Source organism: Pieris napi, chromosome 5 (genome assembly GCF_905475465.1).
Source record: "Pieris napi chromosome 5, ilPieNapi1.2, whole genome shotgun sequence".
Lineage (NCBI taxonomy): Eukaryota > Metazoa > Arthropoda > Insecta > Lepidoptera > Pieridae > Pieris > Pieris napi.
Window position 1 is genome coordinate 6869373 of NC_062238.1, and position 15707 is coordinate 6885079.

Sequence of the window (15707 nt, forward strand, 5' to 3'; positions counted from 1 at the left end):
GTAGCGTTTACATGTTTCAACTAAAGTACTATCCTAAAGCACTCTCCTAAACACTAAGATAATGTAAATCGGCCTTTACACACGCTGTCGCTTGTTCTTAATCGGTTTCCTCTTGATATTTTTCTTAAAGATATTCGTGATAATGTTTCGGGATTTAAACTTATAAAATTGTAGTTTGTGTATTGTAAAATTATTTCGTATAGAGTACAGCTTTATGTTTGATTCTGTAATTTCCTTAACAACATTTTTAACAAAAGCAATTTAAAAAAATTCTATATAACAAAGTAGATAAGAAAGTAATTATTTTACGCTTCATTTCGTATAATAACGAAATAAGCGAAAAACAATAGATGAAATTAATTGGAAAATAAATTACCGTAAAAAAACAAGTACTATAGTGCTCTTTGATGTCTCTAATGATAACGATTTGACATTTCATTACATGTTATTGGTGCGACGCCATCTTGCCTAGCGTTTTGGCGGGTTTTTATTAAATTATGAATGTTTAATTTGAATTTTTAAAGCCAATATTTAACAGAATTAAAAGTAACAATTTGTATCGGTTCTATCATCGCTAATAAATAATCTTATTTTTATTTTATTTTATTTATTTTTTGGACAATTCACACCAATGGGTACTAGGCAACGGATATACATTCATATTATAGATAGATATACATATAAATACATATTTAAACACCCAAGACCCAAGCACAACACCAAATGTTCATCACATCGATGTTAATCTCAGCCGGGGATCGAACCCGGGACAAATTATATTATATTACTTAATAATAATTAAGGAAATACCTTTTTAATCTATATAGGTATATAAAAATGAAACCCGTTTTCCGTTGTCACGAAAACGGCTTGACAGATTTGTCTGATTCTTTTTTATAATATTCCTTGTAGTACGAGGATGGTTTTTACGAAGAGAAAAGTTAAAAAAAATTGAGTGAAAAAGTCTAAAAACAACACTTTTCTATATTCCCATACAACATATTCGTAATAATATTTAAAGGCAATTTGAACTTTAATACCATATCATAAAGTTCAAGTGTTAGTGGAGGGGTTCCGGGAAGGTAAATTTTTATTTTTTGACATAATGTATTTGTTGTATTATCAACTTTCTTTTTTTTATCTTACTACCTAGACCGGTGTCCCGAATAGCAGAATAAGTATTAAAAAAAATAAAGAATCGACTGTTAGGCGGTACGATGTTCGCCAGGCCAGCTAGTACTAAATAATTATATTTAACTAAATAAACTAAATTATACAAATCTTGCCTACAATAAATTAACCGTGGCATTGGTTATAAGGGGCTCATTATATCGGCGCGCTGGCGTTCTCATACCAATGATTTGAATTTTTAAATTTAAGTGTACGAATCTCGCAAAAGACATGCGTAGTGCTTTTTTCTATTTATTTTAAAGTAATTAAATTTTCGACAATTATAATATGACTTATGGTAAAATTAAAGATAATGTAACCTTCAGATTAATAATTACTTTTTACATTTTACATTCTTTTAAACTGTTGTGTCCAGACATAAGTATGCTGTAACTTTAATATATTAAGGGTCTGTTTCTCAATGTACGGCTAAGTTCTACATAAGTTCCAAATGAGCTGCTATTTATTACTTGTTGGTAGAATAAACACTAATGTTGCGTCTCACGACTGTCAGATAGCGCTATTCGTCACATAAAGTCCATCATAAGTTTGAGTCCGATGAAGTGTCAAATAGCACAATTTATCTTCCAAATAATTTATGTGTTGCATAGCTATTTTGTACTTTATCCATACATTGTGAAACAGACCCTAAGTATTGTAATATCCCCCAGTAATGTTCAATATAAAGAATCAGACATTAGATATCAAGGCCATGAATTACCGAAAGTTGCGTGCCCAATCGTTGCCGTCTGCTTCCCGCGGCAGTGGCATAAATATCATCGTTTTAGGGACGTGCAAAATCACTGGAGGCACTTTTCACTTGCGTGCACTTCGATCGTCAAGGCGCGGAGGAAACGTCACGAAAAATCGAATTTCCATGCCGGCAGTCGTGGTTGAGGCGGCGCGGCGCAAACATCGCGCAGACAGCGCCCGCGCGCGCCTTTGCTCGGTCCGTACCGCGAAATAAACTCAAAAATTCAAACTTTGCAAACTTCTTAACCAGTGTTTAGTTTAATTAATATAAGTGGTAATTAACAGATTATGGGTTTGGCCGCGGTCGCCCAAACAGGTCAACTTTTCGACCGTGTTTTTGTGCTTTTTCTATTAATGACGTCATAGGGTGATTAGTCAAATGGTTTTGGGTCTATGGAATTAATTGCACTGTCTCACATTATAGAGTAATTTCAAATGTATTGTGTAATTAATAAGTAGCGGTAAATTTATTGTTTTCTACGCTGCGAGAATTGTTACAATGTATGAACACCAATTATTACTATTGTAACAAATGGAATACTAGCACAAAAGTAATTTTGTTTACTCTAACATATCTATTAATTAAGTAAGTTATTGTGTAAATTGCATAAAATGTAACCAAAGCTTATTAGCAAATAAAATTGCTATAGATAAAAAATCCTGCTTATTATATTTTTCTAAACAGAAAACAGTTACAGCATACCTACATCTGGAATTTAGAGCCATTCTAACTGTAAATTCGCGTTACAAAACTCAATTAAACAAAATCTTTTATGTGCAAACCTAATTCAGTGAAAACAATTGCATTTATATTTCTTATGAGGCGTGACTTGTCTATCATTACGTTGTCTTTAATAGGTCATAATCTCTATGTCGTCAGGATTAATGAGAAAGAAAGAAAAACTTTATTATTCACAATAAAAGGATATTTAGGTAAAATAAAGAGCACTAGCTCCAACACTAGGATTCCCTGCGTCGTGGGTAGCCAATCTCTTCCTTTTCACATGCTAACTGTACTTGACAATCATTTCTACATATCTCAATTTATAATTAAACTAATGTTACACAATAAGAATATTTTCTGTGTCGTATAGAAAGGTAAACAAAATGTTGTTTAAGATTTCTAGTGAATGTCATCACGACACACTTTTTTTCCACTATCAAACAGATAATTTCGATGTGTTTATTAAATTATTTTTGTCAATTTTGTATCACGTTATCATTTTTAAAATAACCAGAGACACTATATGTTACTAATTATAAACTAGTGTCTACAGTTCAAACGAACATTGTTATGAATTCAGCAAACTAACAATTTATTTACAGCAACGCCAGTTAGTGATCGAACAATTCCAATTAACTGCATACTTTTTATTTTATTTAAAACCTTATACAAGCTCTACTAATATTGGAAAAAGCTTAATTTCCTTTTTTAATAAACAAAACCACTACGAATTTCAAATTCCTCATTAGAATCATTCCTCTTTTATTATCAAAATACTCGTATGTATAGACAACGCGTGTTTGGTCCTTAATACATTGAAAAGTAAAACCATTATTTTACATGTTGAGACTAAAAAAACTCCGTAAGTCATTAATAGTTTAAGGTTAAAGGCGAAGATTTAAGCTCACACCAGAGCCAATCGAAAGTTTGAAGGCTTTCAGCCATATACCTTAAATGAGTTAACTAATCTGGCTTTAAATTTCGTTTCTGAGTTTTATTGTATATTTTTGGTGGCCTAATTTAGATGACTCTCTTGAAGATATTTTATTTATAGATATGAAATTATGAGTGATATTTTGAAGCCCGGTAGGTTTCGTCCTAATACCAAGTCAAGTCATAATGAACAAAACAAACGAACCATGCACTCATCGTAATATTATCTAGCTTATACTATAAATAACAAAAAAAAACAAGTATACATTTTGTAATGAGAATTTTATAAATAAATCCAGAAACAAAAAGTTTAACCTACCTAAAATTTAATCAAAACCTCTCTTGCATTTCAAGTTCCAGGACAAGCTAAATTAAAAACTGGAAATAGCCAGTTCACATTGTCTATTCGTATTTAAAATTAAACCATTCATCTAAAGGTTGCAATTGATCTGTCAGTTTGCAATTAAAACGCCCGCCTTCTAATCAGCAAGTACTCCTTACATAGAATTAGAAATTGAAGATGTAATTGATACGAAACGTATATAGTTTACCTTCTTGCGTTTCTCTCTTACAAACCAGAGACTATAAGAGTATATAGTTTTATCTATCAACGTAAACAATGTTTGTTAAAGAAAGACTACAAAGTTTGAAATTTATGTTCTAAATTTAAAATTGGTAACCATAGCAACAATCCCTATGCTAATCGGTACATTCCCGCGAATTTTAGGCTTCGAATAATATTGTAATAATTACATTTTTTTTGATAAAATTATGTTCAAGTTATAGAAAAATATTTACTTTCACACACTAGATCACTCACAAAATCAAAATTCATAATCCCAATTAATAATTAATTGAAAATAATTTAAGCTGCTTATCTCTACCACATTAATTTATTCGACAACTGAACATTAATTTATGAGTATTATTGCTTGTTTCACAGAGCTTCCAATTAATTTAAATTATGAACTCTGATATTTTATTAAAAGGTAAATTCGTTGTTTACAAACTCTATTTCCTGGTGACATTAATTTTGGTATTTATCTTACTCGAATCTGTAAATGTATGTATATTATCTGTAATTATAGATTAAGTTTGAAAAGGGAGTTAGGGAAGGCTACTCAGCTGCGACAGCTATGACGTAATGAATTGGTTAAATATTTTATTATAATGGAGTTGTCAAGAACCTCGAAACATAGGTGTGTTACAAACATACATTATCATACATACTTGGCCTCCGCCCATAAGGGGTAGTACAGCCTTTGGCGACGATTTTGGGTCTTAATTTTATTTAATAGATTGGGAACAAAACGTCTTTATTGTTACCAACCTTAACATCGAAATTAGATCTTAAAAAAAAAATTGTTTTTATTACAAATCTGAGCCAAAATATCCCGTGTTCTATGTATCAGAGCTAATTACCAAAATAAGTTGATCAGTTGAGAGGTCAGTAACGTTTTTAAAATATAATATATTCACGTTTACTTATCGTTAAATTTTTATTTCCAATACCTTCGATTGTGTTCACGGCTAACTGACAAAAACAATAGTTTTATATTTTATGACCTCTAAAAGGGCCTAAAACAATTGTCTCACCCTCGCCTTGCCAAGGTCAGGAAGGCGTATAGTTTTTTAGGTCAGGTTATTCCACCCAATGCGAATACGTAGCCATACTAAATTGGATTCCAATCGATTAGCAATTCCAAACGTCAAAATGTGAAGGTGAAATGTCCGGAGTTAAATTAACAAATCTCAGACTAGAACCTTAGCCTATTCGCAGCTCTATATTTGCTAAACGAAAAACGTATGCAGTTTATGTCAAGGAAAGTCGAATTTAATTTTAAAAGTAGGTATTTGAAAATATTAATCATTGCAACGTTCTTGTACAAAACATTGTGCATTTGAACACGCCTATCATAAATGTTTAAATATGGAATTTAAATAAAGGAGGAAACAGTTCTTAATTAATTAAAAGGTTCTATATTTAAAAATAGTAGCCCTGACAACGCATAAGAATGCAAAATGTTAAATTCCCGCGCATTTTAATACGTTTTTAAAGATGGAATTTATATTTATGTCAAATGTCTTTTAAATTTATATTGCAGGTTCTAAATTTAAATAAGTGTAACGTTCTTATGGAAAAGATTTCAACTCGTTTACCGATAAATGTGAAATATATTTAAAAAGTTTAATTTAATTTAATTTAAAAAAGCTTGTGAATATTGCTTTGCCGCGCAAATCAGCATTTCCGAGGGAAATTACGAGAAATTACAATTTAATTTAGAAAGCAGGTTTTATATTTAAAAAGTGTAACCATAGTAACGAAACTTTAGGCATATTTTATGTATTTTTGTACTAGTATATTAAGCGTAAAAATAATAATATTGTTAAGAATTGTGTAGTATACTTATTTGTTTAGAATTGTCATGATTAACTAAACAATTATGTGACAGTTAAGTAAGAATGTAATGTTAAAGATCGTGTTTATTTAAATATGTGATTAAAGGGATTTCTAGTGAAGTGAGTGAAATGGTAAAATCTATTCAAGGATATATGTAGCAATTGGTAAGTAATCGTCAATATAATCAATACATATATAGATAATTTAAACCGATCGAATAGTGTATTTAACTAATTTACTTTGTAAATATGTGCCGTTTTTTATGATGATTATATTTTAAGTTGGATTGTGAATTCTGGATAAAACTTAGTAGCAGTTATCGATATCAGAATGATAACTTGCAGCATGATAAAGGGTTGTCGGTCATTCCCGTAAATGACAAAAAATCTGGTACAATAACATTTGCATTTGACACGAGAGTGCTAAAAATATTCAATAGCCTATAGCCTTATATACAAAATAAAATACATTTAAACAAAATATAATTAGTAACTTGAAAAAGAAATTTGAATATCAAACTAAACATGAACAAATAAATTCGAAGTGTTTCTTGCTACAACGCTCGATAAGGCTGCTATTAAAATAACATTACAAGAGTATACCTAAATAATGACTCTGTGGGTGTCAATGGGTTAGGGCATTGATTGATTTATAAATTGTCTTCACCCAGCGACTTCACCAGCCTTGGTAGTTTGATAACGCGTCATAAATTCTTGCATTGCCTTTGATAATATATTTCACGTAGTTATTAAGTTCACAATAAATCATTGATAGGAATTTTAAAATACGTTTATGAAAAATTATGGCTAAAATCAATACTATACTATAATAAATTAAAATGGTATAGAGCAAAGGTTAATAAACAGTCCGATAAATTCTATGTATCCCTATTATGAGCATGGTATCCAATGGATAAAATATTAAGAATAGATTCTTCAATTCAAAGTGCTCCCAAATCAAATCAAAATTTAGTGAATTATATTAGTAACTATGTACACTTATGAATGGCGATATTTAAATCAAAGAGGATTCCAAATTAATTGCGCAGAGCAGGCTAGAAGAACTCCCAAGAAACATCTTCTTTCCGCAGCTCCGCCTGAATCTACTTTTCAAACGACTTGTGATACAAAATAGTAAATAAATATTATATTTATTTTGCCATTTGGGAAGAATACATTGTTTTTTTTTTCATTTGTTTTTAAGCGTCAGGGCAAAATACAAAATACCATCTGTATCAACTCGATGTCCGTCGTTCCAAAACTGAGCGTTTTCTAAGGCAGTTTTTGACGCGTACCACCACTATGTGGAACCAGCTGCCCACTGAAGTATTTCCGAATCAATTTGACTTAGGGTCCTTCAAGAAAAGAGCATACCAATTCTTAAAAGGCCGTCCTGACAATGTGAGTGTCCATGGGCACTTAACATCAGGTGAGCCTCCTGCCCGTTTGCCTCCAATTACATAAAAAAATATATTACGGTCTTAAATGAGGCATATCTCATAAGGGTAAAAGAATTTCTTAATTACTTTAACGCAACTGTTTAAATTTTTGACTTTAATTAAAATTCCACGGCATTTTTAAATACATATTTCGGAATGTTTCACAAAGTACTAAACTTTACTTACTAACTAAACTTAACTTAACTTAAATGTAAGCATAATTTTGGTTATATTGAATAAAGCGTCAATAAATTGTCAGTATTAATGTCGAAAAAATCGTAGTATGGTATATTTCTTTAGCTTCAAATGTTATTTTCGAAAATAATGATATTTTCTTACTGAACATAAAATATTACACCGTATTTAAAAGTTTTATATTTTCTCTTCAAGATGCTATTGAGAAGGCTTAGTGGGATATTTTTAACTCGCCTATATCGAATAGTTTTTCAATTTTATATCAATGCTGCCGCTCGCAAGCTTACTCAACACAAAGAAAAAGTTATACATAATATTTCTATAGGTTTCCTATTGATACTTAGGTGGCTGTTTCTATTTATATTTTCAGGTACGCCAATGTACTAGTAACGCCTTTTTTATTGATGGAAAAATCAATATTGACTCCTGCGTCAGGGTAACTTCTTTAAGTGAGGCAAGGAGTGTGGGGGTCGGTTCGTGGGATGCAATGTACCAATGTACTAGTAACTAATTGCATTTAGTATTTGTGTTGGTTTTGTTTTGCAAAACAATCTAGGCAACAAGTGTTTTTTTTACACGCTTTATATTAGCTTCACCTGTATGTATGTATGTAACCGACTCCTTCGGACTCGATTTTGACCCACTTTAAACGGACAGATTTAATTCAAACTTTGTACACTTATCAGCGACAATATAATAATTTCATAGGTTTATCTCGAAAAATCAATGAAATTTTTTTTAAGTCCACAAAGCAATACCATTAAATTGAGACAACACGTATTGCTGCTAGGACTAAAAAGTGGAAAATAAATATAGTTTAAAAAAATCTCGATCACAGCGCCCCACGCTTTTTCACAATAATACCAGTATTTTTTGTTCATTACCATTTTCAGCCTAAATTAGGAATTATTTTTCACTTTTTAGTTTGATGTGCTTTAAAAGCGTGTTTTATAGTTTTTTTTTTTTAAATTCAAAGGCAAATAAGAACATTTAATATTCGTATTAAGTTATTTTTATTCCTGACCATGATTTCGTTTGAAATTTAATTTGTCATGCCATAAATGTAATTATTATGAAGAAAGATTTTTAAAATGAAAACTAGACGATCAACTCGACGAGATAAGACTGAGTAGAACGGAAAAGAAATTTAACCTTATCATTTTATATTAAAATCTCTAAAGTCACTTGAAGCACCCCAAGTGTGCTCGATTTATTATCGAACTATTCGATCAAAGAATAGATACTTCAGCTTAAAGCTGAAAGGTGATGAATAAGACCTTCTCAAAAACCCTTGAAAAAAACCTGACTTGCGAACACAAGGGTTTTCGAGGTTGCCTTTGTGATACCTACAGAACAAGATGCTGCTTGAATGAAGGCCAATCTCTAAATAGAGTAGTGTACATTTTTATTTCGCATTTCTCAATACAATATAAAAGTTATTTATTAGCCTTCGGGACAAAAAGCCTTCTTGACCTTTGTATTGGAGAATAATTACTGATCGAAGAATCAAAATGATTTCCATCTCCAAGGTTTGAACAGTTTTAAATGCGTAGTAACGTTTTTAATGGTGCGTAAATAGTTTAAAAAGTTGGCTTACGCCGTGTCGTGTTATTTTGTCCACTATTTTATTTTAGTGGACAAGACGTTAGACGTTGAGTTATGATGAAACAGAAGATTTAATAACTGTTATTCTGTAACACACCCATTCCCCCACACATATACACACATCCACGAACGCTCACACACACTTAGAGAGTATGTATATGTGAGAGAAGAAAATAAAGATTATTATTATTATTTTTGACCAGTCCCAGCCTAGTGGGTTTAGCATGCGACTCTCATCGCTGAGGTCGTAGGTTCGACCTCAGCTGTAACTGGACAGTTGGTTATTTTGTCTATGTGCGCTTCAACAGTCGCGTGTAAAGAAAAACAACAAAGAGCAACTGACATGCCCTAGACCCAAAGAGAAGAAAACAAAAATGGTTTGGTGGACCGAAGAACTACAGGTGCTCAAGAAACAGGTTGAGACTAGAAAGAGAAGGATAAGATGTGCCGCAGCACGCAGAAGGCAAGAGGTCGTAGGTGAATACCTTGCATTAAAACAAGAGTATGAAAACCGGATCAAACAAGCCCAAACTGAGAGTTGGAAAAAGTTCTGCGAGAAACAGGAAAGAGAGACAATGTGGGAAGGTATATATAGAGTGATAAGAGGGACAGAGACCAGAGTCCAGGATTTACCACTTCGCAGGGACGGTAGATACATTAGCGAAAGGGAGTCAGCGGAGACCTTGGCAAGAACCTTCTTCCCGGAAGACACTAGTGAGGATGAAACTGAAGACCACAAATTGATAAGAAGAAGAGCAAACACAGTAAATAAAGAGGGACATAACTTAGTCTATGATCCCCCTTTTACAATGACTGAACTCGAAACCGCCGCTCTCAGTTTCAACCCGAGGAAGGCCCCCGGAGAAGATGGCATAACGGCGGACATAAGTTGGCACGCGATAAACGCGGCGCCTAACTTATTCCTCACCGTCCTAAATAAATGCCTGGAGCTAGGGTACTTCCCCAAATTGTGGAAAAAGGCTACAATAATTGTATTGCGCAAACCTGGTAAGACAGATTATACAAACCCGAAGTCTTACAGACCCATAGGCTTACTACCTCTTCTAGGCAAAGTATACGAAAAAATGATAATCGCTCGGCTAAAGTGGCATCTAGTCCCGAAAACCTCGAAAATCCAATACGGATTCATGCCCCAGCGGAGCACTGAAGACGCCCTATATGACGCAGTCACACATATACGCGCAAAGCTGAAACAAAAGAAGATACTAACAATCGTATCACTCGATATAGAGGGCGCATTTGACAGCGCTTGGTGGCCGCAAATTAGAGTCCGACTGGCAGAAGAACAATGCCCATTAAAACTAAGGAAAGTAATGGATAGTTACTTACACGAAAGACAAATAAAATTAACCTACGCTGGACAAACGGTTGAAAAAGTAACTAACAAAGGCTGCGTTCAGGGTTCAATAGGGGGACCAACAATGTGGAATCTAATATTGGACCCGCTCCTACAGGACTTGCGAAATGGTGGTGAGTACGTCCAGGCTTTTGCGGATGACGTCGTTTTGATAGCGGAAGGAGAGACCGGTAGTGAGATCCAGCAGAACCTCAACCTAACATTGAACCGGATACATAGATGGGGTATCCTAAACAAACTGAAGTTTGCGCCACACAAGACCAAAGCCATGGTGGTGACGCGCAAACTGAAGTATGATACCCCACGGCTAAATATGAATAATGTACCGATACATATGGATAACCACATTCGAATTCTCGGAGTTGATGTGGATGCTAGACTCACGTTTAACAGACATGTGGAGAGGGTTTGCCGGAAGGCCATCCAGATATATAAGCAGCTGGCCAAAGCCGCGAAGATCGAATGGGGACTAAACCAGCAAGTTATCGCGACCGCGTACACTGCCGTTATTGAACCAATCGTAATGTATGCGGCCACGGTGTGGGCTCCCGCGACAAATAAAATCTGTGTACGCAGAAAACTAAATCATCTTCAAAGGGGCTTTGCCCAAAAAGTAGCAAAAACTTATAGGACGACATCATTACACGCAGCAACCCTACTGGCCGGGATACTTCCACTAGACCTCCGTATTCAAGAAGCCGCTGCCTTATACGAGATAAGAAGGGGGGTCAGCACGGAAATACTGGAGGGCGAAGAATTAGAGAGGAGAGTGAAATACGTAGATCTCCCACACCCGGCGAAACAAACAAAACTGGACTACAAGATGCTCACCAATCCGGAAGAAATCGAAGGACACGGCGGCACACAAATCTATACGGACGGCAGCAAAACAAGTATAGGAGTGGGTGCCGCTTGGACGGAATGGAAAGATGGAATGGAAATAAATAGCAAGATGATTAAGATGGCGCCCCACTGCACAGTTTTTCAAGCTGAATTGACGGCACTACGAAACGCGACTAGCCACATAAATAAAAATAAGCGTGACGCTAAAATATACAGTGATTCTAGGTCAGCATTAGATGCTATTGTGAGTGGACGATCTCTCGATCCCCAGGTAGCCGAGATCCGCCGGAGCCTGGAAGAGTGCCGCAAAAGAGGAACTCATATAAGCCTCTTCTGGGTAAAGGCGCACGTTGGTACGCCAGGGAACGAGAGGGCGGACACGTTAGCAAAAGAAGCGGCGGAAAGACTAAGGTCAAAACCTGAATACGCCGCATACCCCCTGTCATATGTAAAACATCAGATAAGGCAAAAGACTCTAGATGTATGGAATGAACGCTACCTGGGGGGTGAAACAGCTGGAACTACAAAATTATTTATCGCAAATGTTAGAACTGCGTACAAATTAATAAAAGAAAAGCGTTTCACACCCCAGATGGCGCAAATTCTTACAGGGCACGGAGCCTTTGCACATTACCTTCATAGGTTTAAAATTAGGACAAGCCCAGCATGTGACTGCGGCGATGAAGAACAAACAGTAGAACATGTGCTCCTACATTGCCCTATATTCGCATCGTCCAGGCACGACCTGGAGCAACAAATGCAGATGACTGTAGACCGTAACGGCCTACAGGACATGTTAATAAAGCACAGATCGTGCCTGGAACGGTTCTGCGAAAAAATTGTGGAATATGTAAAGGCGGCAAACAAAACCCCAAGAACGGGTCTCGCGAGGAATTGCGTCCCGGCTCGCCCATGAATATTGTTAACAAAAATATTACAGATGTAGCCGGGGCGTCTTTCGCGAGACGTGTGATGTGCAAAAGGTCCCTGGACACAATGGCAGGGGAGTAGAAAAGTGATATATTTAAAAAAAAAAAAAAAAAAAAAAAAAAAAAAAGACCCAAAGAGTCGATGGCGTCTGTCAGATACAGACGGCTAATTTCATACTCATATTAATCATTTATTTTTTTTATTAAACAAATAAGAAAATATATGATCACAGATACAGAAATGGACGGATCGGATGAAACGGATGCCTGGATCTAAAACGTTGTAGCGTGGGTTGTAAAACTATCTTTTTTTTTATTTTGCATCGTCTTGGTGGTTTATTGGATAACTAACGTTTACATCTGTGGGTCCTATGTGGAATTTAGTCGTTCCACAACTAAACGTTTTTTAAGGCAAATTTTGCCGCGCACCACCACTATGTGGAACCAACTGCCCACTGAAGTATTTCCGAACCAATTCGACTTAGGGACAAGAAAAGAGTGTACCAATTTTTAAAAGTCCGGCAATGCACTTGCGAGCCTTCTGGCATTGAGAGTGTCCATGGGCGGCGGTATCACTTAACATCAGGCGAGCTTCCTGTCCGTTTGCATCCTATAAAAAAAATTTACTAACACTTACCTTATATATACCGATTTACTGTAATGGAAGTTACTAATCTTGGCAACCTGAAAAAAATTTTAATATAGGGTGAGGTATACAGCACTTTATATACTAGTACCCAGTAAACAGAGGTATAATGAAAAATTTATAAATGTGAAAACTTGTTAATTATAAATGTTCAGTATGCAAGTGGCATTATTTCAAGCAATTATTTCTCCGCAATTTACCTTAAGTACTATCGGTCAATCGCAGCATTCCGTGAACTCTATTTGTGTCACGAAAGCGCTGAAAGAAAATTCATTTTATTTCTTTTTAGCGTAAATGTCTAATGACCTTCTTAATGTTGTTAGAAAATATTTTTGTGCATGCACTCCAACTCCACTCAAACTAAAAATATTTGAAAATCTTGAAGTGTTTTTTTTATACCATTTTAACTGTTTTATACATTTGATGGTTTAGACCAGGGGTCGCCAAACTACGGCCCGTGGGCCACATCTGGCCCACGGACAGATTTTGTCCGGCCTGCGGAGAGCTAGCATAGGTACTTGAAAACTCCTTTAAGAGAACATATTTTTTATAGCAAATTTTAATTAAGTTTACCCAAGTATTCTTATTTTATGTTGAATAATTATTATATTGTTTTTGTGATAAAATCATAACTTATAACAAGCATAATGACATATGGTTTTGGCCCTCGGAACTTACTGGAGTAATCAGTATGGCCCTAAGGATGGAAAGTTTGGAGACCCGTGGTTTAGACTACAAACAGTTTTACAAAATACAAGCGGATCCAGCCGACCGATACATGTCTTAAATATGAAAAAAAGACATCAAATGTAAATCTAAAACATTCTCAAATCCAAATGAACACACAAATTCTATCCAGCCGTATAAGAGGAGTTTAGTTAAAAACATATATAGATGATTTATATATTTAGAGATTCACTACACTTGTAATAAGTTTTAATTTATAATTTAAAATGATTTACATAATAATGATAAAAAATAAATCAATGGCGCTACAAGCTTTTTATGTCTGGGCCTCAGATTTCTGTATCTGTTTTATGATCATTTGGTAATAGGCAAGTAGGTGATCAGTCTTCTATGCCTGACGCACGCCGTCGACTTTTTGGGTCTAAGGCAATGTTAAATGCGCACATAGAAAGAAAGTCCATTCGTGCTTAGCCGGGGATCGAACCTACGACCTCAGGGATGAGAGTCACACGCTGTAGCCACTAGGCCAACACTGCTCACAATAATCATCCCTTATCTTATTAAAAGAGTAAATTCATAATTAATTCTAAATCATAGTTTTGTTACCATTTCTTTAGTATCATTATCATATCCGTATCAGCGAAGTTAAGGTTTACTATAATAGCAACAAGCTCACGTTTTATAAAATTAAGTCGTAAAAGAAAAGTTTATATTATATTTTCGTGACTTAAAAGTTGATTGCCAATGAAAATATTAACATAACTAGATGTCGTCAGAAGTTTAGGATATTATGATGTTAATTTATATTAAAGTAGGCCTGAGCTCAGTGATTATTTATTCCATTAAAGTTATACAGTTTACATATTGGAGTGGATTTTATTCACAAGCCGCCCTATAGATGTATATATCGAATGTTGTTGGAAAATGCTTGTAATAATCTACGTACCATATTTTCTTCCTACTATGAGTTATAATTATTTTAATAATTATTATTATTTATTTGCAAGAATATGGTATTAAAGTGTTATGGTGGTGCAATTGAAAGTTCGCATATTATTATATTATATACAACACATAATGGCGTGAAAATTGGTCTTAAAAGGAATTTTACATAGAAGTTATATACATATCTATTAGCCAATTCTTATATTATTTGTAGTAATAAAATACCACATTATTGAGATTTATTACGTTATAATTTTATTACGTTATCAAATTAATATGAATTATAATGTTTCACACAAATAATAATTTATAGAATAATCTTTTTTTTTTTTCAAAAGTAGTATACGAGTATTAAGTCGATTTTTAAAAACTCTAATAGGAAGATCTTTTAATGTTTTTGGTAATTTATTATAAACTTTGATTGCCATACAAAAGGTGTTTTACCTATACAATCAGAATAATTTTTGGCACACCCAATTGTAATATTACCAATATTACAATTATTATGAAGCCTAAATGCTAACATGTACCAAATAATTTCATCATTGTTCAGTATTATTAAAGGGTTCTTCGTAACTTGAATAGATTTCTTACTTGTTGTCGCTCGAAACATAGATTTTTAATAAGAAACGTGAGATAAAGTGTTGAGATACCTGATATTAGTATCGCGGTTAACATTGACGGTAAATATGAATATGGTCAGTTGCAGGTGCGTTGCGCGGATGCGGCGAGGCGGTGGCGGAGTGCGCATGCGCGTCGGGTGAGGGGCGCGCGCGCCGTGCATGTACGCGGCGGCGGGCGGCGCCTCGCTCGCGGGCAGAAAGGTATTTTATAATGTGTCTTACTCTGTGAATCAAGGCGTAACGAGCAAAATTTTTGTCCTGTTTGTGGAATATAGGCCATCTGCACACAACAACAAAAAAGAACGTGCGACTCACTCCTTTTGTTTTAATGTAATAATTTTATCGTCGCTGTTCAAAGGAAACAATGTTATAAAGGTTTATCACACTACAGGTTTTGTTCACCTGATTCTTATCTCATAAATAGGAATTATAATACA

General features: G+C 34.5%; 1 protein-coding gene across 5 annotated transcripts in view; it reads left to right on the forward strand.

Annotated features, from left to right (window-relative positions):
- The first annotated feature begins 2036 nt into the window (after window positions 1-2036).
- Window positions 2037-15707, forward strand: part of LOC125049509 — a 39637-nt gene continuing 25966 nt past the window's right edge. Inside the window, exons 1-2 of one of the 5 annotated variants that reach the window (XM_047648856.1) lie at window positions 5001-6145; window positions 15351-15471. The gene's annotated coding sequence lies outside the window, so the exon portion shown is untranslated. Of the gene's footprint in view, window positions 2291-5000; window positions 6146-15350; window positions 15472-15707 lie in introns of those variants that run through there. The other 4 variants (XM_047648858.1, XM_047648853.1, XM_047648855.1 and 1 more) reach the window with 4 other exon arrangements.